Source organism: Acinonyx jubatus, chromosome E1 (assembly GCF_027475565.1).
Source record: "Acinonyx jubatus isolate Ajub_Pintada_27869175 chromosome E1, VMU_Ajub_asm_v1.0, whole genome shotgun sequence".
Classification (NCBI taxonomy): domain Eukaryota; kingdom Metazoa; phylum Chordata; class Mammalia; order Carnivora; family Felidae; genus Acinonyx; species Acinonyx jubatus.
This window is the reverse complement of record NC_069397.1, coordinates 51862697-51885165: the sequence shown is the minus strand read 5'-3', so window position 1 is coordinate 51885165 and position 22469 is coordinate 51862697. Positions and strand designations below refer to the sequence as shown.

At 53.4% G+C, this 22469-nt stretch overlaps 1 long non-coding RNA gene across 1 annotated transcript in view; it reads left to right on the top strand.

Moving 5' to 3' along the window:
• LOC113596093 (uncharacterized) overlaps nt 1–21249 on the top strand; it is a 155587-nt gene extending 134338 nt beyond the window's left edge. The window contains exons 2-3 of the long non-coding RNA XR_003416803.2: nt 2514–2582; nt 20107–21249. This is a non-coding gene — a long non-coding RNA (uncharacterized LOC113596093). The remainder of the gene's footprint in view (nt 1–2513; nt 2583–20106) is intronic.
• The last annotated feature ends 1220 nt before the right edge of the window (nt 21250–22469 follow it).

Below are 22469 nucleotides of genomic sequence, written 5' to 3'. Positions count from 1 at the left end.
TGTGTGGCCACAGAAGGGCTCCGTGTGGCAGGTGCTGAGCCAGTATGCCGTGGGCAGGGAGAGGCTGTATCCATGGTCCCCCAGGCTTCCCGCCTGCCCTGGATAGGCACCTTGACACAGAAAGCAAAGGGGAAAACCCCCAGAGCAGAAACAAACTGTTCCATTGAACGCAGTGTTTCTTAGAGTGTGTTTCAGGCTAGCGTTTGGATTGCTGAGAACTGGATTAAGCGGGGAGGGGGAGAGGGACAGCTGTCTCTTGGGATGTGGCCCATCTGGCACTCCACAAGTCAGCTGGGTAGGTCTTGGGGCCTGCTGGAGAGGCGGCGGGGAGAGTGGGGCAGGGTGGGGTCAGTTTGCCCGAGGTTTCTGCGGAAGGGGACGTAAGGTGTTTGAGGGCATCCCTGCTGAGCCCTGACTACTGAGCACGTTCTGTGGGACCACCAGCATTGGGCCGGCCCAGGAGCGTATTAGAAAGGCAGAATCTCAGGCTGCCACCTCAGACTTGTTGATTTGAATTTTAACGGATTCTCCAGTTGATCCTTACATTTTGATGCATGTTAAACTTTCCTGGGGGAACTTAACATTTTCCTTAACCCAATGCTCAGACCTTACTTTATACCGACCAGAGCTGCTGGGAGTGGGACCCAGGCTGCAGTAGGATTTTCCAGCTGCCAAGGGGAGTGATTTCAGTGAGTAGCCTGGTCTGGGAGCCTAGTTTGGGAGAACCATTCCTCCCCCTCTGTAGGGTTTAAGGCCCCCACTCCCCAAAGTCTGCTACTACATTGGCTAAATCGAAATGTCATGGGGGCAGGGTGAGCTTAGACCTCCTTGTGTTAAATGTCCTATGTCGACTGGAAGGGTGTCCCCTGGAAGGGTGAGCATTTCCACTCATCTGCCCTTTGACTCGAATGGGGTTATCGGATGCTTTCCACCTAATGAACTGAACACAGGTTGGGCGTGGGGGTGCCCTTACATAAAGTAGTAACAGGAGTGGGAATCCATTCTGGTGCCCAAGTTGAAATTGGAGGATACGTTGTGGTTTGCTTTGCTTCTTTTTGATGAACTTTCTAGCATGGGTGAGTCATCTAGTTATGTCTCAAGTATTGCATGGCTCAGCGGAGCCAAAATTGTTGAGTTCCTTGCCCTGTACTCAAGAGCCCTACATTGCATTTGAGGTTGCTCTTGGGATAAGTTCTTGGGCATGGTGGAAGAAGCTGGCTCGGCAGATGCGTGTCCCCAGGACTGGGGGAGGGAGTTGTGGGGCTCAGAGGATGCTGATCTGCCGGCGGGCATTGGTGGATGGGGTTGGCCACAGAGTACCAGCATGGACCCTGTCTTCCATAACTCTAGAAACCGCGGGAGTGATCCGAGCCCCAAGATGATGTATGTGTGCATCCAGCGAAAGAACAAAACACCACCCAAACAATCCTTCCCCTTGTGAGTGAAGGTTACAAGTTTTCTGTTTCAAATCTGATGGTATTATTTTTCCCCCTTTTCTTTCTTCTCCCTGTTTTCATTTGCCAACCTGGGGGTCTAGAGTGATTTCTTTGAGCCTAATGATGGGGAAGCTTAGAATAGGGCTATTATCTTAAACACCTTTTGAAATACTATTCCTGGTGTCTGAATCAGGTTGAACAGAGGTTGGATTTAAAGATTAAATATCTATTTTAGCAGCAGCAGCAACTATGCTCAGGAGTTATATGGATGGCATGGAATAGCCTTGCTCTCTAGAAGCACGTAAAGGAATAAATGAAAGTGAAGCTAATAACAATGGTAGGGGGCGGGCACAGAGCTAGATGGTCCTCCTGATTTATCCCATCTGATGAATTCAGACATACCATAAAGTCAGAACATACACAATTCAGTAGTGTCATAGGAGTCTTTGAATAAAAGGACCCTGAAAACCAGAACAACTCAGGCCTGTGGCAAGAGATTATTATTATTTTTTTTTTTTTACTAAAGATTCACTGTGAATGTAAGATTTAACTTGAAAAAAAAATTGCTATCCAATGTAATATTTGTTTCATTTTATTGTAGGTGTTGTTTATTAAGATGATAGCCTGTATTTCTTTGACAGTATTCTTCCATTTGCCATGTCTGTGATGGACATAGGAAATGGATTTTTGCCTTTATTCAGAATGAATGTAATTTTATTTTATATTAAAGAATAATCAGGGGCACCTGGCTGGCTCAGTCAGTTGAGGGTCAGACTCTGGATTTTGGCTCAAGTCATCATCCCTGGGTTCAGTTGAGCCCTGGGTTGGGCTCTGTGCAGAGCGTGGAGCCTGCTTAAGATTCTCTCTGTCTGTCTGTCTCTCTCTCTCTGTGTGTCCTTCCCTCCCTCCCATTCGCTCTCCCTCTAAAGTAAGTGGGAAAAAAAGAATAAACAACTATTAAACTCCTATGTCCTTGGCAGGCTGTCTGGCATTCAGAGACCACTCCCTCTACATTTTAAGCTTGAGGATGAGTTTTATTGTCTTATTTCCTGGTGTAACTCTCCCTTCTTTTTCTAGGTGAAACCAGAGGTTTGAGGCTGGCCTGTGTAGGTGCTCCGAACCAAGAAAGAAGGGCAAGACACAAAGGTGAGCTGCAAGAAGGTAATCCCTTCTTGCTTTGGGGGTTTTGTTCCTTCTACAGCCAAGTTCCTCTTCCCAGACATCCCGAATGCACCTGTACCTGCACGCCAGCCCACAGGGGTGATTGGCAGGCAGGAGCCTTGCAGTTAGCTGTCGGAGAAGGTCCAGGGACACAGGTTAATAAATACTAACGGTCATTGCAATTAATTCCAGGCAGGCTGTGTTCTCACAGCTTCTACCTGGGCGAACTCGTTCCCACCTGTCACAACCCTAGCAGGTCAGCGTGTTCTACCCAGCCTGCAGGTGAGGAGACAGAGGAATGGTCAGTCGCCCAGGGCTGCCTTCCATCACTTCCTCCCTTTGTGACTATAGGCCGATGGCCTTCACTTCCCTAGACCTCAGTTTTCGCCGCTGTTAAATGGGGACGATGCAAGGAAATCCCTGCTATGTTGGGTCATGAAATGAGAGGATACAGAGTTAAGTGCTTGGCATAGTGCCTGGGCTGTATTAAGGCACACACTTAATGTCAGTGGGGTTTTTTCCCTCTTTAGCTCCGGATATGATCTGGGGTGAATTGGTAAGCCTCTCACCTATAAGATGGCGATGCTAATACCTTGTCGTCAGGGGAGGTCACGAACTAAATGAGACAGTACAAAAATACAAATGAAAGTCCAGATCATAATAGATGCCCTGTCTGTTCCCTTCCTTATTTATCTTATTCCTCATGGATCATGTAGAAGGAAGATATCCAACCGCGTTAACTCCCCCATCCCCTAGAACCCTGAATCCTGACCATTGCTCCCCAGTGATTTTCGGAATTGATCCTTCCCCTCTCTTCTCCCGGCCACCCTGCTGATCTTGACTTTGGTTGCACACACCGGGATACTCACTGGGGGCGCCAACCTTTAGATTTCCAGTCTTTCTTTCCGCACATAATCCTACCTGTGCTTTCTCTAACCTGCTTTCTTAAACCCAGTATTCATCATGGCTACTTTCTGATTGAAAAAAAAAAAAAAAAAGATAAAACAAAACAGAAAAGCAACCCTGTCATGCTTCTCTATTTGTTATCTGAGCAACCAGACCTCACTGGATACTTAATCTTATTGCTACGACTCCCCACTCAAATCTGGATCCTTTTAGCCAAACTTATGTGCTTCATATCCTACCTCCAAGACTGGAATGTTTCCACGCCACCCCCCAGCGCACCCCCCTGCCCCGCCCGCCATGTTGCCATCTATGTGCTCACCTCCTCAAAACCCCGTAACCATGGGGGCCCAGGGCACTGGAACCTCATCTCACCTTTGCCTCCCTCCCCCACTGGTGCCTTCACAGCTGGGGGAGGGGGAGACGGAGTGGGAGCTTATTTTCTGTTGGGTGTGGGTGTTTCTTCCATCTCATCCCTCGTTCCCTGCATGTCTTCTGCATGTCTTAATACATGACCCAACACACTGGGTGCTCAGATGGCAGTGGGGACGAAGGGTGGGAGGCTGGGCCTGAGAAGGAGTCAGTCGGGGAAGTCAGTGTGGCCGCCGTCTACAGTTCGGGTGACTGGCAGGGGAGCGTGAGTGGGGGGCGGGGTGTTAATGAGTGACTCGGAGGGGATTTCCAGGCCAACTGTGGGCACTGCCTTTGTGAAAACAGCTCCCTCTGCCTTAGCCCGCCCTCTCCCCTCCCTCCCCAGGTGACCTCAGCCTGAATAGCAGTTCGTTCCCTGAGATACACAGCCCTCCATGCCCTTGGGAACGGCAGCGAGTTCCTCATTCTTTCCTTCATTCGCTCGTGCCCGGGCCGTGCCAGGGCGCTCGAGGCAGAGGACACCATCCTGCTGCCACAGAACTGGCCGAGAGTGTGGGGAGGGTGGATGCTAAACAGCAAAATAGTAAATATGTTAATCACCTAGTACCTGGGAAGGTGCTGGGCTCTGCAAAACAACAGAGATGTAGGCAGGAAAGGCAGGCCGAGTGTGCAGGCAGGGGAGGGGAGGGCGGGTTGCAGTGTTGAATAAGGCAGGGCTCCTCACTGAGGAGGGGACCTCTGAGCACAGGCTCGAAGGCGCTGGCCACGTGAACACTTTGGGAAGAGCTTCTACAGAGGGAAGAGGGGCGTTGAGACCGAGGCCCCCGCCCACCTGGTGTCTTTGAGGACAGGGGCACCGGTGGGGTTTGAAGGAGGCCCTGGCCAGCGAGAGCCTGGGGGGCATCAGCCTTTCCCACTGAGGAAACTGGGAGCCACATGTGTGGAAACGGAGAGGAGCAGAGCGGCTGAGGGGTGACGGCATGATCGGTCGGGCTATCGGGGTGCCTATCCCTGTCCCGCCCAATCACATACGTGTGACAACGGGATGACATTTAAGGTGGGGATGAGCTGAGAAGCTCCGAGGCCATTTCTCAGGAGCTGTGATTGCCCCGTTTAGGCTAGCCTCTTGCCCTGGGGTGGTGGCTCCCTGTGAGGGTCAGTCTCGTCTCCTCCCTGCCTTTGAAGCCATCGGGCATCAGACCGGTAGGCTGCGGGCTCGGCTCAGAGGGAAAGAGGAAACAGAAGGAGTGGGGGAAGAATTCTGGGAGGAGAGAGGCCAGATGCCCCCGTTTTTCCCGTCCGGTAGTGGAAGGACAGGAGAGGGAGCAGGCTGCCCTCAGGGGACACCCGAGAGGCTGATCCCGGCCATCCCTGTGGTCTCCCTGCCACCCTTCAGGGGGCTCTGCCTGGTGCCCTGCAGCACCTGTGTCTTCCTCACCTCTTCCTCCTGCCATCAGAGGGAGCCTGACGGTGACGGGGCTGTCCTCACTCCCCGTGTGTCTTTCCTGTCCTGCGGTCAGAGTGACCGCCCGGCTGGGGCAGGCTCGTTGTGCCCCAGAGCTCACCCCTCAAACAGCGTGTCTCTTAGAATGCTCCCGTGGGGACCTGAAAACCTGACACCCAGGGAGGAACTGCTCTTTCCTCGGGTCCAACCATCATGCGTGTGTGGTGGGGACAGAGAGGTGGCTAGGACGTGGGCTTCTGCCGTAACCGTAATTGAGAGTGAAAACGGGGCTCTGGGAGAAAGAACGAAACAAGCCCCAGTTCCGAGCGCCAGTGGGGATGACCTCAGCCGGGGGACGGGAGCCGTCCAGAGGACTCGCGGATGGAACTTCCCCTCGGGGTCCAAATGTGAGTCACTGTGGCTCGCGTCTGTGCAGCGGGCTCCGTCCCCGGGCCTCCCACTTTTCACCCTGGGACATCATGGTCACTGCTCAGGCCTGATGACTCACTTGGTGTCCCTGAGCCAGCCACGGCGGGGTGGAGCCTCTCTCTCCTGGCATCTGCACCCTCCGTGCTGTGGACGCAGCTTGGCCGGCCACGTCCTCGGACAGTATGTGCGAGACGTGTGTGGCAGACAGAGCCCCTCACGCCGCACGGGGTTGAGCCACAGCTGCCAAAGCCGATTTCAGAATTCAGTCTGGAAAGTCCGGGGGGCTCCGGGCCGCAAAGAGCACGGCAGCCTCGCTCTCTGAGCCCCGGAGTGAGTTGCACTCCGACACCTGAGAGGTGGGGGACACACGCCCGCCCGCCCCAAGGGAGCACCCTGTCGCCCCATCTAGACGAGCGGAGTTCACCCAAAAGGCCAGCGGCTGGCGGGGTGTCAGATTTCCCACCACACCCGGCACTCAGCCTCTCCTCTCATCTTCCCCCCTTGGTTTTCATCTTCTAATGATAGAAAGAGTGTCATCTTTTCTCAACCTGTCAGTCTCACACCTGCCGGGAGCCCCTGGCGGTGAGGCGCCCAGTGCTGTCCAATCTGATGTCATCTGTGTTTATCGTCTGTTTTAGAAACCAGGTAGCGGGAGGGACTTTCTGAGGATTAAAAAAAAAAAAGTAAATCCCCAGACTATTTCAGTGAGGTGTTTGGTTTGTTTGTTTGTTTGTTTGTTTGCCTCCTGTTTTTTTCATTTTCATAATTTTCATTTTTTCCCCTCTTTCTCTTTTTAATTAAAAAAAATTATAGGAAATACCATGCAAGGGTGGGGAAGGAAGGGGCACCTGAAGAGGGGTCCACCTTCCCCCAGGTGAGGTTGATTTGGTGTATCTCCAGAAAACACAGAAAGGTGGCCCTGCCAGGCCAGTCCTGCCTCCCACCTGACGCAGGGCATAGAGAGTATGTTGACAGTCATGGGACTCAGTTTACCACCCACAGCCTCTGTCCTTCCTGAGGGTGATGGAGCTAACTTATGGCCTCACAGTTTTGTCCTTTGGCTCATCATCTAGAACTTTCCACTTCTGGTCATGCTTGTGTGCAAATGGAAGGATGGGCAGGTAGGCGAGCGCTCTTTAGGGTAAAGGTCAAAGGTGACAGACACCTGACCCACTGTCAGGCCTGGGTGACCACCTGTCAAGTACCCCTCTCTCAGACATCTCTCCAGACTCCTTGGGTCCGGGGTTACTGTCCCTACTGAGGGAGTGGGGAGGGATGGGGAGGGGCAGAGGCTGGGGCACGGGGACACTGTTTGGCCTAGACCTTGAGGGTCCACTTCACAGGGCCCAGCTGATGCGGAGAAAAGGTGGTCGAAGGTATAGGCACGGATGCCACTTGGCCCAGGTGTGAGAACTTGTGTGAAAGGGTCGGCCTCCGGGTGACTCAGTCTGCTAGCAAACTATAAAAGGGAAGTGACTCACTGTCAACCCTGAGCAAGAACTCCTAAGGCCAGGCCGCCAGCACCTGTCTGGGACGTGGTTAGTTATTAACGCTGCCAGTAAGAGTGTCATGGGAACCGGACGCTGGCCTAGATTGCTGGAGGTGGCTGGGCTTTTTCACAGCCTGCACACCTTCTACTCCCTTCTTACGGCTCCCCTCCAGCTTGAACCCAAAGGCAGAAGAGCCCATGGAGCTCTTTGTTGCACAGGGTCTCCCAAGGGGCCTTGAGGAGGACACAAAGTCCCACACGGGATGAGGAAGGGGACAAAGCAGTGGTTTGGTAAGGGGCAACCTTGGCTGGAAGGTTAAGTCCACGGAGCCAGCCTGAACCCGGGAATTCCAGAAGGAGTGGGCTGTGGATAGGGCTGGCCCTGCCCTGCCCTGCCCTCCCCGCCCTACAGGTGCTGCCCAAAGGGTTCTGGTTCTGGGACCTCGATCAGCTCTGCCGTGAATGCCTTGGGGCGGTATGGGCTGGTCCTTCCAGCGGCCCTGGGAAAGGAACCCTGCCTCCTCCCACGGAGGGGGCCGACCAGAGGATCATTAACTCCTGCCCTACTGACCTGTGGCCCCAGAAGAGGGTAGTGTTGTTCTTGCTCTGTTCTTCTCTGAAGTCACCCAGCCACTTCCTGGGGCCGCTTGAGACAGCTTGGTGAACTCGAGGGCCCGGCTCTGATGACCTCTACAGAGCAGGTTGGCAAGGCTGTAGCTCGAGAGCTGAGCCCGGCACTCGGGTCAGCTCTGCGTGCCCTCGGTCTTTCCCCGTGCCCGGAGAGGTACACACGGGCTGCTTCTCCTCCCAGATCCCAAAAGGCGTGCTTCGCCGCTCTCGCAAGGGTGGCCCGGCCTGGACAGGAGTCATGCCTGCCTCTGCCAGTCCACCTCCTGCTGTGAAGCAGGAGGAGGAAAGTTGATTGAACAGGAAGAGGTGGGAGTTTTAGGGAGTCATGCTCCCCAGGGTCCAGAAAAGAAGCCCAGCACCGAGAGAAGGAGGTGCCATCATCTGATCTTTGTGGTCTCCTGTGTAAAACCCCAAAGTACTCGTGGGCAGAACATAGGTGGTGGGGATGCCATTTGCGAGCCTGGGCTGCAGAAGGAGCACTGGGCTGGTGACCGGGACATGTACTCCCTGGGTGGCCCTGAGCAAGTCCTCGAAGCGCTCAGGCGGTTTCCCCATCTGTAAAGTGGGAATAATAACAACACCTGTCCTGCTTACTTGACAGGGTTTGTGTGAGGCCAGCTGAGATCACCGAGCACGTGACAGGCTTTGGGAGTGGTTAAGGGCCACCCAGATCGGGGCCGAGGCACTGTGGTTCTTATGGTGATTAGCAGTCAAGCAGGGCCTGAGGTCTGGGCTCCCCTGGGAGGGTGGCTTTACGGGCACCCACCTGCGGCTTAAGAGCTTTTTGGGCCTCCCACAGCTGATAAATCACACCGGTAGGTGTTTTTAGTCTGGGCTGCTGCTGCAGAAAATGCTTCTCTGCCTTCTCTCCCTTCCTCAGTGGGCCAAGGAGGAGCAAATACAGATCCCAGGACCTTATCTCTTAGGCTTTCCCCAGGAACCCACCACCTGCCCCTATACCGACTCTGGTTGTCCCAAGTCTCTTTCTCAGTCCACATAATCACTGAGGTTCAGATTGAGGTGTCTCTGGCCACGTGATTTGCCCTGGTATGTCACTGGCTTGCCATGAGGGAAGAGACAGGCACACGGGAGTGTCCGATCGGCATCTCATAGGGCGGTTCATCAAGGAGGTGCTCGACAGATAGTCGTTGAATATACAGATCATCTAATTCTTAGTTTAATTTGCTCCAGAATGTCCCACACTTTCATTGAAAGGAGGAGTGTTGAGATGTAAGGGGGCCTGTCTGGTGAGGCAGTAAACATCTATCGAGTGCCTTTTCCTTGCCCAGCACTGTGCTAAGTGGATTGGGTACAACTCCTCGGCTCTTGTAAAGCCGTACTCTCCCTGGCCACCCAAATCGATCTCCTCTGCAGACCAGGATCTCCTCTGAGTCTTTCCAGGTGGGTGTTCTCTGCTGGGAACACTGGCGTGGTGCAGAACCTCTCTCTCGAGGCTGCCCTGCCCGCCATCGGCAACTCCAGCTGCCAGGAAGTTCGTTCATTTAAGGAGACTCTGTCTGCCTCTGGGTCCTTCCAGGCGGGATTGACGTCTGGGACCTGGAGGACTCCAAGAAGGCCTTGCGGAGTTGCCGAGACCCAAAGAAAAGGCTGTCTGCAGCGCATCCATGAGCGTCCTGCAGAAGCCACGGCCACCCACAACCTCACATTGTGACTGTGTTTGTAAATAGGGTCTCTGCAGATGTGATTAGTTAAGGACCCAGTGACAAGTCCTCAGAGGAGAGAGAGGGAACAGAGAGACGCAGAGAAGAAGGGGATCTCAAGACGGAAACAGAGACTGGAGTGAAGCATCCACAGGTCGCCGACGGCCGACAGCCAGCAGCAACTGGGAGACCAGCCTGGAACGGGTTCCGCCTCCTGGCCTCTGGAAGGAACCAGCCTTGCCGACACCTTAATTTCGGACTTCTGTCCTCCTCAACTGTGAGAAGAGAAGTGTCTGTCGTTTCATGCCACCAGATCGTGATCATTTGTTACGGCACCCCCCGCATGGCACGTGAGGCAGACATAAACACGCTCTGTGATGGGTTAGGGGAACAGGCTTGAGGTGAGGAGTGCAGGGGACCAGGCTACCTGTCAGGAGGGTCTGCAGGCCCGTGGGTCCGTAGCTGGAGGGCCGTGATGCCAGGCTGAGGTGTGTGTGGAGCAGAGCCATTCTGCCGGGAGACGGTCTTCAGAGCCCAGAAAGGTACCGACCTTGGATTCTGACTCTCTCTGCCAAATTGTGACTTACGTGATGCCAGAGGTAGTTATAAGATGCTTACCATTAGAAAATGTTACAAAAGGGGGCGCCTGAGTGGCTCAGTCAGTTAAGCATACGACTCTTGGTTTCGGCTCAGGTCGTGATCTCGTGGTTCATGAGATCGACCCCGCGTCGGGCTCTGTGCTGATGGCACGGAGCTTGCTTGGGATTCTCTCTCTCTCCCTCTCTCTCTGCCCCTCCCCTGCTCTCTCTGTCTCTCACTCTCTCAACATAAATAAATAAACTTTTAAAAAGGTTTAAAAAAAGAAAATTTTATAAAAGGCAAGGAAAATATTCAGGATCCATACTCGATTATATCAATGCTCTCTTTTTAAGGAATAGCATCACGGTGTTTTTATGGTCATATAGTATGCCATAGGACTGTGGCATAGCTATTTTGGAACCCTTCTTTGATGTTTCCAGCGGTGTTTTCTTTTGTGCCAAAAGGCTCTGAAGAACATCCTGGTAAGAACTTGATTCATGTCCATTCTACTTTCCGGGGGCTGCTGTAACAAATCACCAGGAAGGAACTTGGTGGTTTAAAACACGAATGTATTGTCTTATGTTTCGGCGGCCAGAAGTCTGAAATCTTATGAGTCTCATGGGGCTCAAAGCAGGTTGTGGACAGGGTCTCTTCCTTCTGGAGGCTCCAAGGAAGAGTCCTGCCTGGTCTCTTGCAGCTTCTGGCTGCAAGAGGCTGGCACATTCCTTGGCTTGTGGCCACATCACACCAATCTCTACCTCTATGGTCAATGTCCATTCTCCTCTCTGTAGTCAGATCTCCATCTGCCTCCCTCTGATAAGGACCTTTGTGAAAGCATTTAGGGCCCATCTGGATAATCCAGGATCATCTCTCCATTTCAAGACCCTTGACGTAATCCCACCTGCCAAGTCCCTTTTGCCATAGAAGGTAACATTTATGGGTTCCAGGGATTAGAACGTGACTCTCATTCTTCTGGGGGAAGGGGATGTTGTTATAGAGCCTATCCCTATGTCCATGACTGCTTCCTCATAGTAAATTCCTGTAAGTGGGAATACAGGGCACAAGGGTCATACTGATGCTGCCTGAAGTGTTTGGAGAAGGCACTCCGTGTCGAGTAGATTGACTGGCGTGGTTTGCTGCTGTCCCTTTAAGAGCCCTTCTTAGCCCTCCTCGGAGTCCAATCCGATAGGGAGGCTGTGGACTGAAATCCCCATTACAGGAATCATTTAGAGTCAGCCTCTGGGAAGCTCGGGGCTAATGAGATAATTCCCATTAGGAGAGGAAGGAAGTGAAGGTGGCCTGACATCCTTTCTGTCTCTAATTTATATGATTCACTGAAACCTCCCCCTCTTCCCCCGTGGGGCCCCCCTCCTCCGGCTGCCCCTTTGAATTCTGGTTCCGCTGTCCACCCTCATTCTGCCAGCCGGGGCTCTGGTCTCCAGCAAGTCCCAGCATGCCGAGGAACCTTGGGAAGGTTGCCTTCCGCCCAGATGAGGCATTCAGGCTCTTTCCTCCGCAGCTCTGCCAGAGAATCTGTTCTTCACCTCTTTCTTCCCTTTTCCCAGAGCCTCACCCAGTTCCCCTCTCCCCCCATCCCTGCCCAACTGGTGACCCACCGACCGGTGTTTGCAGGACCCAAGAAAGGGAGAAGAGCTTTCAACAGAGCACAGGCGGGCCCCAGGGTGCCCAGAGGTACCAAAGCGGCCAAAATTTTGTTTGCCTCCCCCTCCTGTCCCCCTCCCCCCACCCCATACTTTTAGAGTTTTAGAAGGGAGGGAGAACGAGAGAGAGAGAGAGAGAGAGAGAGAGAGAGAGATCTCTTCCTGTTTTGTTCCACTGCCTACACTTTTGGTCAAAGTTGTCTCTGTAAACATGAAAATCCAGTTTGAGTCTTTAATAGGCAAAGTGTGAAGTAGCCCAAGGTCCAGGGTGTTTGAGGTTCAGATCCAACCCTGGGAACCCATCTGGGGGCTGCAGAGCACAGAGAGGAAGACCCCATCTCATCGCGGGCATCGTTGCTGCTGTCAGAGTTCATTTTGTGACACTCCCTTGCTTTTCTGGGACCTGCTGCTGGGGACAGTTCCAGCCTCCCCTCCCCCAAGCCGGGGAAGGGTCCCTGGCGCCCAGGGGGAGGTGTGGCTCCTTCTTGCCCATCCCCCGTTTATTCTTTTCCTCCCTCTCATCCTCCCTGAGGGAGGCCATATGGTGGAGTGTTCCGAGTCAGGGCCAAGGGCCAGAGCCGCGCTGGCCCCAGGGACAGTCCAGCGGTCCTGATGTGCCGTGTGGGTGGCCTGTCCTGTGAACTTGCTGCCTGACCTCCCCCGGCCTCTGAGAGCCCAGCTGCAGCCTTGGTTAACAGCCTGGCCCCGCAGTGACGGGAGGGTGCCGAGGCCCTGCTCCCCCACCCCCCACCACCCTGTCACCTTGGCATCTGTGCCACATGCCGTGCAGGCGGGGCTGGGGCTGGGCCAGGCAGACCATTCAGAGTCCCCAGAGGCCCCTTTCTGTTGGGTTGGCCTAAGCTGGCTCTTCGGGCTGTAGTGTCTCTAATGGGGGGGTGGAGGGGTGGGGGGGGTAGAACACGCGGCCAAGGGTTTGAGGAGGAGTCAGGGACTCCAAGTTAGGAGGAGGAGAGAAGCAAGAGCAGGACCCAGGAGCTGGAGGTGGGCAGAGGACGTCCGTCTGTCTATCCTTCCTTTTGTCCATGTGCTTCCAGGTTAAACAGCGTCAAACCTAGAGGCCTGATTTACGTCAACTGGGTTGGAATCCAGGTCGCAGCCCTGTCCTGTCCTGTCCTGTCCTGTCAGTGGCTGGGCCATCCTCTTCTTGGGGCGGGGGGGGCGTGGGGGGACGGCTCCAGGAGGAGGGGCCCTTGTCACCTGCTCCCTGTACGGGGGCACATGTTGCCACACGCTTTAGGGGTGCTGGAGGGAGCATGGAAGGCGTTGAGGTAACGGTTAATCTAAATGCTACAGACAGCTTTATTGGTTTAACAAAAAGAGTACCAAGGGTGGGTCTGGAGTTTTTATACACCTCTTAGGTCTGGTCTACACCGGGAAGATAATCGAGGCAGTGACTTACAGTCCCTCCTTCTGAATTTTTTAGTAGAGATCGAGATAGATACAATTACAGGGACAGATTCACTTGTTGAGCCGTTAGTCTTTCACTCCGTCCTCACAACATGGATCCTTCTCTTATTCCCGTTTAACACCTGGGTCGGAGAGAACTGAGGTAACTGGCCCAAGATCCGGGACTCGAACCTCGCCTTGACTCCATTTCAACAAGCTGAGGTGTCCTCAGTGACATGTGCTGCCTGACGTCTTTTCCTGTCGGTAGGAGTGACTGTCCATGCCTCACGTCCCTCCCGCACTTGTCGGGTAACTAGCCTCTGTTTCTGGTGATTCACTTGTTCGGTCATTCATACATTCATTCACTCGTTCATGTGCCTCTTCAGGGTCAGACACTAAGGGTCCTCTGAGCACCGAGAAGGAAAACGTGGTTGCTGACGGATGCCTCCAGCTGACCGGTGACCGACCTGTGAGGTGCTGAGGAACATTCAGGGCCCTCGAAGCCCGCCAGCATGGGTCCTTGAGTGCACGGGCTCTTTTCTCTCCCATGTGGTTGACAGTCCTTGGTGTTCTAGATCCAGACAAGCCACAGGTCCCACAGTGTCCTCACTGCAGGCTGGCTATGGGCCCTCAAACATTTGGGTAGACAGTAGAGTCCAATAAGAGACTTTGGGACCAAGTGAGGGGACCTATCCATTTATCCCTCCTGAGGAGAGAGGGTAGCACGCGCCCTCCTGTGGAACCCCATCCCTGGCATGATTCACAGAGGACAGAGGAGCTCCTGCAAGATCTCCACATAGGTGTCCCTCTGTCCCCTTGGTCCTCATGATTGCAGCAAAGCCGGACCCTCTCTGGCCCAGTCCCCTATTAGCTACTGTTAATGGGCCATCTGAAGAAAGAGAAGAGAAGGGCCTTGTGATTGGCCATTGGGTGGCCCCTGAGGGACGTGCTGCATGATAAGGAGAGGGCAGAGGGAGTGTGGGACTGGGGTCCGTATTATCTTTAAAGTCCATCTTCAGGAACAGTCTCCCTCGGATACACAAGGGATCCAAGTCGGCTGGTTCAGAAGGGTCTTTGATCCACCTAGAAGTTAATGCTTTTCCACGGAGAACCACAAAGCAGCCCCACCCAGGGCAGCCGAGATAACAGGCTGGTGCAATCACAAACCACCAGTCTCTCGATAATGCCCAGTTTTATTGAGGTCTGGTTTTCACCCAATGGGAACACATCCGGCGAACATCAAAGGGAGCAGGCGTCACCTTGTGCAAAGAATCCCGAGCCCTCAGGTGTGTGTGCTGGGAAGAGTGCGTGTGGGGCTGTGTGTGCACAAGGCTGCCCGTTGGCAATTACCTTTGTATAGATCAGAGGCTACCAGCCCCAAGGGGCCTTGGCCAGCCGTGAGCACCGTCCCCTTATTCCAGCTGGTCCAGCTCCTCGGATGTCCCTGCAGGTGGGGATTTCACATCTTACATGTGTAAGGGACGCTCTGTGTCATTTTGTACTTGAGTCTGCCTCGGAGGCAGTTGGTGTAAGGATTTTGAGGGTGCTCTGAGGAGACAGAGCCCGAAGGCATGTTATTTGGGATCTCAGGCTCGCTCTTTTGGAATCTTTTGGAGGTCTCTGCACTACAGGGAGCAAACCTCAGGGGTATATGTCTCACCCATAAGGGTGGAAGAACAAAGAGGAAGCGCACGGGTCGCATCTCTGCAGGGGGAGGGTTGGTGCATGAATTGGTCGAGTGTGGCCCTGGGGGAGGGGCATTTCCCCTGCTACCCCCAGGCGGTGGTGCCCCTGGGCGTTGTGCACTGGCCTCCAGAGACAGGAGCAGAGAAACACCCCCATACAAACAGAACATCTGGAAGCTTTTTAAAGTTTATTTTTTAACACATTTGCAAGAGTCAGGACATTTGCACATGAGGTTTACAGGCTGGAGGGAACCAGGAGTTTCGTCAAGCGGGAGACACATTTTGACTCTGGAGAAGGCCAGTAGTGTAGGGAAAGGAATGGGGAAGCCCTGGGAATGGCCGGTGTCAGCAGCAAAGTCCTATATGCTTTGGGCTAATTGGTAGCACAGGAACTTGTTAAGAGGCCCTCGGAGCAGAAAAGGGACCCGAGTCCTTCGCCTCTTCGGCACCACTGGTAGAGAGCGGCTGGATTTCTTCTACTTTGTTCCGATCAGCTGCATTACGTGGTCAGGACAGAAATCAGGTCCTCTGAGAAAGAATGGGAACGTGCTGGTAGCCTCCATCCCGTTGAACCTTAGCTTCTGAGAGCCTCGCTAGGTGGGGAGGGGGGCTTTTTCTGTGACCTCTTCATCTTTCCATCTAGGCTAGCCACTGGGGGGCTGACGTAGGCAGGGGGACAGAAAGGCCCACTCATCCTGGTGCCTCTGTGAAGGGATGCCTAAGGTCAGAGCCCTGTGAGCTGCTCTCTCGCCCTGCACTCCTCTTTTGCCCCACCCCCCCCCCTCTCTCTGTCTCCTCTGCTCTTCACCTCCTCCTCTTCCTCTTCTTCCTCCTTTTTTCTCCCCCCCCCCCCCACTTCCCCTAGTGACATCCTGGACTTAATGGTTTGGGCCAAGGGAAACAAGGAAGAGCTTGGCTCAGCATTTCAGCAGGGTAGGCAGGGAGTGAAATAATGGAGGAAAAAGACAGTCCCAGCAGGACAGACAATTTACACATGACTTCATCTTTCTTTCCGAGGAGCCAGAGCATCAACCTGTTCGGCCCTCCCTTTCTTCATTGCTGGTTTCTCATTGAATTCTTTCCTTCCTTTCTGCTCCAACCCAGTGTGGAGCCCCGGCCAAGCTGATTTTCAGGGCTCCGTTAAATAGATGGGAAATCTCTCCTTGCTCCGGGGGCATCCTTGTGGGAGGATTGTGGTTTCAGTGCTGGGGAGTTTACCCAATTGGAAGGAGAATTAATGCTCCCCGTTTCTAAATAGGCCCCACTGCCATCCCACTGTCTTTATTAAGACAGTTCTTTTTGTTGAATGAGCTCATGTTTCTAGCTCGTGGGAGCTGGTTCATTGTGTGCTGTTTATTAGGGGAGGAAACTGAGGCTTTGTGTGGTTATTCATGGGAGACACTGAAAGGTGTCCACCCAGTTCTGATGGGAAATGAGGTGACACAGGGAATAGGAATTTCTATTCCACCCCATCTAGTCACCCCCATCTGGCGACTAGGATGCCGGTTCCCAGGTCCACAGCAAGCCGTGCTTATTGTAGCTTCTTGTGTGCTTCCCATAGTCAGGATTCAGGTGTGTCCCCTTCCCCAGCTCGGAGAGGTGTCTCCTCCGGGCCCACTGGCCTTCTGCAACGTGCAGTGCTTCTCGGCATTGGCCGCACACTGGGATCACCCAGAGAGCTTTAACTACCGCCTGATCCTGCCCTAGTAGATTCTGATTTCTCCAGGTTGGGGCCAAGGTCCAGCCACTGGAATACTGAAAAGCATCCCAGGTGATTCTAATGTGCAGCCAAGGTCAAGAATGAACCACCCCTGAGAGGCAGCCTTTCTCAACTGGGAGAGATTTTGATGACCCCCCCCCCTTCCCTTTCTTACCATGCCCAAGACAGTTTTGATGGCCACACAGAGAGGAGGGTGCTGTTGGCATCTAGTGGGTAGAGGCCAAGGGTGCTGCTAACCATCTTACAAGCTACAGAACAGCCCCCTGTGGTTTTGATTCAGTAAGTCTGGGGCAGGGCCTGAGAATTTGCATTTGTAACAAGTTACCCGGGTGCTTGCTGAAGCTGCCGGTCCAAGGTTACACTTGTAGAGTCACTACTCTTGACTGACTCTGAATCCTGTTTTTCTAGATCTGTGACAATATCGCCTCCATCGTGGTTACTAGAAAACTCTAAATTGGCAGTGACTAAGATAGAAGAGCATTTTCTCCCACATAACAGAAATCTAGAGAAAGGCTACAGCTATTTTTCAGTTGACGGAACTGAGGCTTTCAGAGATTAAGCCACCAGCCCGAGTGACAGTCACAAACGGTATAATTTGAGAGCCTGCTTAAATCCCAGACTGCTTCTTGCCTCAGTTGCTCTCAGAGACCTGACCTTTCCCTTCTGAGCCTGCAGGGTGTCTGGTAGACGATTCTGAGCCAAATTTGGGACCCCATCCCTTCTGACCAGCTGCATTCCGTTGTCACCTGTGTCCCTAACGCAATACCCTCTTCTCTGGATCCACTGGGAGACAGAGGCATGGTAGGCCCAATTGACAACATTAGTTTCCTGCGGCTGCTGTAAAGTTACCACAAGCGCAGTGGCTTGAAACAACACAAATGTATTCTCGTACATTCTGGAGGCCCACTTCACCGGGCTAACCTCAAAGTACCCACAGGTCTGGTTTGTTCTGGAAGGGCTAGGGAAGAATCCATTTCCTAGCCTTTTCTAGCTTCTGAAGGCCTCTGTGTTCTGAGTCCTTCCTGAATCACTGCAGGCTCCTGCTTTCATTTTCATATCTCATTCCCCCTGCCTCCCTCTTATAAGGACACCTGTGGTGACACGTGGGGCCTACCCGGGTCTTCCAGAATCACCTCTGTATGTCAGATCTCTTCTGCCACAGAGGGGAACATTCACAGGTTGCCCAGATTGGGACATGGGTGTCTTTGGGGGCTGATATTCCGCCAACCACAGGGGCTATCTTGCTCTTGCCCCCATCCTCCCATTCTTCCTTCCTTGGCCCCAGTTTTTCCTCCATCAGCTGTTCCCCACACAGACTCTCCATACATTTAACTTCTGTCCCGGGAGTTTTCAAAAAGGCCAGAGACTGGTTCTGAAGGGCAACACGGTGTGTCGGAAGTTTGTCTGATCAGCTCCCAGCGGCCTTGGCAACGGGCACGAAAACATTCACGTGGAGAAAGGATTGGGGGAAGGGGATCCTGCCCTGGACGTGGCAGTGCGACTTCACCTGGGCGTGATGCACGCTGAAGAAGCATAAACAGGAGATACAGTTGTCGCATAGCAAGCTTCGCAAAACTGTCTGGTTTGTGGGTAATCTCTCAAATCTCTAGCTGCCTGCTAATCCCTGAGCCCCCTGTTTGTTGCCTTTCTCTAGGCTAACGGAGGCGTGTCTTTGGCCAAATACAAATGCTACTACCCAGAGCAGAGTTATGTGGGGAGGGAGGACGGGGGTGTGCTTCTCTGTGGGGCTGGTTCTTCCCTAACCTTACTTTCCTTCCCTGCAGTGATCCCCTCATCGCCCCCCCCCATCCCAACTGCCACCCCCGCCCCCGCCCGCCTTGGCTGGGTCCGCCTGCTGGGATGAGTCTGGGGTGTTGTATGTTTTACTCTTTATTTTATTTTGCAAATGCCTCCCAACATTCCCCTCTGTGTTTAATGTCCCTCTGCCAAGTGCATGAGGTTGCCCGGCAACAAGAAGGAAGTCCCAGTGTGATTCACCCGCTGTTGCCAATTAATTTGCTAGCTGTGTGCGTCTCCCTGGGGAAAAGGCTCCTCCTGGCCCTCCGTGAGCCTGTGCAGAGGGCCGCTGCCCGGGAGGGGGAAGGAGACCAGAGAAAAGTTAGCACAACCTTGGGGCCGTTCGGGGGTGTTTTCGGGTCCAAATGAAAGAGTGTCTGGAGAGCCCAGGCCACACCTGGGTGAGACTTACGGTTTCCTCTTGGCCGCCAATCAGAGAGCCTCCTGGAGTGCCAGAGCGCCTCTGCGTAGGCACATTGGCTGGCTTTCTGCGGGTAGGTGGCTCTCACACGCACACTCGCCCTTTGCGGCTCCCCTGCAGAGCAACGTCCTCTGAGTTCTCTGCTCAGTGCCTCCCAGCCCGCGGGGACCTCCTCCCATCTCTGACAGTTAGCACCTTGTCTCTGGGGATCACGGCAGCTGCGCACATCACTGCCTGGGGTGTTGCCAAAGCCCGCAAGAAGGAGAACACGCCTTCGTGAGGTGCACGGGGCTAAGCTGTGACGTCCGTAGGTCCTCAGAGGGGCGGAAGGGGGCCTGTTGGCCCCCGGAATCCCCAGCGTGCGTCCCTCGAGCTTGATCCGTGTCCCCTCTCTCCCGAGGCCTGCGAGGGCCGGTTTGCCTGTGTGCTTCAGCTGGCCCGGTCTGGGACTTGGGTTCCCTGTACGGATTTGCATGGATTTGCAGTTGTCCAAGTTGTTCCGTGTGAGTTGACGGTGATTGCTGCTGTCGTGAGGGAGGCCTGGGCTATCTGTGCCTGTGAGTAGGCCCCTGGCTTGCCTTGCTGGGCCTCGTCAATTTTAAAATGGGGAAGTCCCCCGGGGGCATTTGGTGGCACTAGCTATATTTCTCCGAAAAGGGAGCCACAGGGGGTGGCGGGAAGTGACAGAGGTATGCAGAGCCCAAACCCGTCTTCGTTCATCTGCAGTCAGCATTAGGAAAGAGAATGTGTTAAGCTGTGTCTTTCCTTTTCCTCTAAGGAGCCCCGTCTGCCCTGGATCATTTCCTCATTAGTTGTCAAGGGATTTGTGAGAATAGACAGAAGTCTCAGCTAAGGTGAACATTGGGATAGGGACCAGGCCCTTGTCATCCTGTACTGAGAACACCGGCACCCTCTGCGCCTCCGTTTTCCCAGCTATAAAGTGGGTGACCTAACACCCCCATGCTTCTTGCACCATGTCTCACAGACTTCATAGTGAAATGCTGAAAAGAGAATTTTCTACTTGCTCTGGGCTGGCTGTATTCGGTGTGTTTTGGTTTGTTTTTTTAAGTCAGCTGTGGGTATCGCGGTGAGGTCTGTGTGGAGGGTTCCCCGTGATAATTCCGCGTAGGAGTTCCTTGAGTGGTATAAATACGCCTTTCTTTTTTTTCTGTCTTAGCTCAAATAGCGCGGTTAGCACTGGAGGTTCTGTTCACCGGCTAGAACATTGTGGACTAAAGACAGGAAAGTCAAGCTCACTGCTGAAAGAGCAGAAGCCAGACTCTAACTCTGATGCTGTGTTTCGGTCCACAGGCCTGGAAAGGAGGGGCGGCTAAGGGCTGCTATTCCTTGCCCACATGTCCCGCCAGGAAGCCGGGCAGGGCTGGCATGTGCCGCCAGGATCCCCGGGAAGGACCCGGCTAAGATGGGACCATCTCCTAAGAGGCAAGAGCTCTGGATCTGATTAAGACTTCCTCTTCTGGAGAGTGAAGAACGTTCTAGATTGGAGAGGACATTGGAGGAGAAAGTAAAGACTCGTGCACTGAGGAGTAGTCTGTGTCTGGACCTGCGTGAGCCGGACGTGACCTGCATATAGCTGGCGAGACACCATCGTCACAGACCTCGTCCTTCCTTCTTGTGGGAGACATTCCCTGTACCGTCGCCTGATCTTAAGACTCCGCCCCCCGCTCCGCGCCCCAATCCCCGGGAACCACAGGGCTTTCTACCGCACCATTTGTCTTGCCCCCCAGCTCCCCCGTCTGCTGTGCCTTTGGACGCAGTCATTCTTGTTTGCTCCATTATCTTCCAGCCGGATACAGAGTGAATAGTTAACTACACTTAGGTCAAATGGGATTTTAATTTTCGTTCCTGTTCCTTCTAAAGCGGCCGGTGTTTGCGTTGCTCTGTGAGCAACATTGGAATAGTACGTCCTCTCCCTTATTTGGGATCTGGCCCCCTGGGATTCCAGAGCGAGGCAGGTGAGTGCTGAAGTTCTTCAGGGCTCTCCAGTGTCAGGGACACCGGAGGGGCTCCTGCAGGGGAGCTGGCTCAGGACGGCTGGCGTCCTCTGTGTCCAGCTTCTTTCGTTCGGATCACACGCAGGTGTATGTCTGGAAGAGTGAAAAAGACGATTTGTTCATCCCAGCTACCTTCTACCTTTTTTAAACTGTATTTTTGACATATAACTGACATACCGTTATACTCGTTTCCCACCTGTCTTCTGTTGAGGCAGATGCACCGCCTGCTATGAAGACCCTCTCCCCCCCCCCCCCACCTCGCAGGTGGCAGTTGGGACCCATGCCAGAACATGGTGCTTCCTTACAGACAATCTGGCTGCCAGAGCTGGTGTGTTTATTGAGGATCCTCGTCCCCCAGAATGCCGATGACACTCCTGACGGCAGGTTGGGCCCCGTGAAACACGAGTCAAATATTCTGTCACCACCGTGCGCATGGCTGAAAGCAGAGCCAACGATGTCTGCACGTCCTGCTTCCCCAAAAAATGGATGGCTCGTTTTTGTAGAAAGAATTAAAGCTGTACATATCCACCTTCTCTATGTTGTAGGTGATGGGTTTCTGTGACCGTTTAGTGACTTTGGTGTCTTCTAAGGGGAACAACGGGGACCTTCTTGGCATCTCAGATTCACCACAAAATAAGGGAGGGGACCCTCTTGAGGAAATTTCATGCTGTTGAAATGTGAGGCTTGTCTGTGGGCTTTGCCTTCCTTCCTTGACATGCACACAGACTCCTCGTCCTGGTTAGATTCCTTCAGGTTTCAAGGAACAGAGATCCACTTACATCACTTCCGTGAATGAGGGTTTATTCCAAGTTGCATTGGAATGGAAGTAAGGTAGACAGGAAACAGTCTACCCAGCAGCTGCCCGGCAAGACCTGTCTAGAAGCCCAAAGTCATTCAAGATATCCATTCGCTACAGAGTTTCCAGGAAGAGCAGGAACTCTGACACCATGGTCATTTTGACCTGTTCAGCAGCAGGAATCACTGCTCCTGCTTCTCGCATTCGGAGCTGTTCCAGTTTGCCCAGGGCTGAGCAGTTTTCCGGGACACACGACTTTCAGCAATAAACCTGGGACAGCCCTGGGCAAACCAGAATAACCGTCACCCTAGTGGGTGACTTGATGACACTGCCTTTGCTGCTGCTTTACCTGCTGTAGCGAGCCCATGCTCTCGATTAGTCTGGCCAGCTGCCATTCGGAACCCTTGTGTCTGACCACGTCATTGACCACCGGGTAGGCTACAGATGGATGCCATTGGATCAAGCACCAGTCTCGACCAAATCTGGTGTTTCCAGGGTGGTAGGGTTCCATGATACTGAACAAAAACCTGGGTGTCATGAACCAGTCGAGACCACGTGCTTCAGAAGTGCTGTGGATAGTGGATATGGCAGTCATTCAAAGTATCAGGGATTCCTCTCCAATACAGTCCTACTTAAAAAGATGAACCTAACCTTTCATATTAAGAACAAAGCAAATCACTAGGAAACAAAAGCAGCTACCGGGAACAGGAGAAAACAGACTACGACGTGTGCATGCACATGCGTGTGAGATACACGCACATACCACATAGAATAAGCCAAGAAGAAAATTATGCATCTTTGCAAGATGGAGGCTAAGAGCTAATAATCATTGGGATGGATGGGGCACCTGGGTGGCTCAGTCG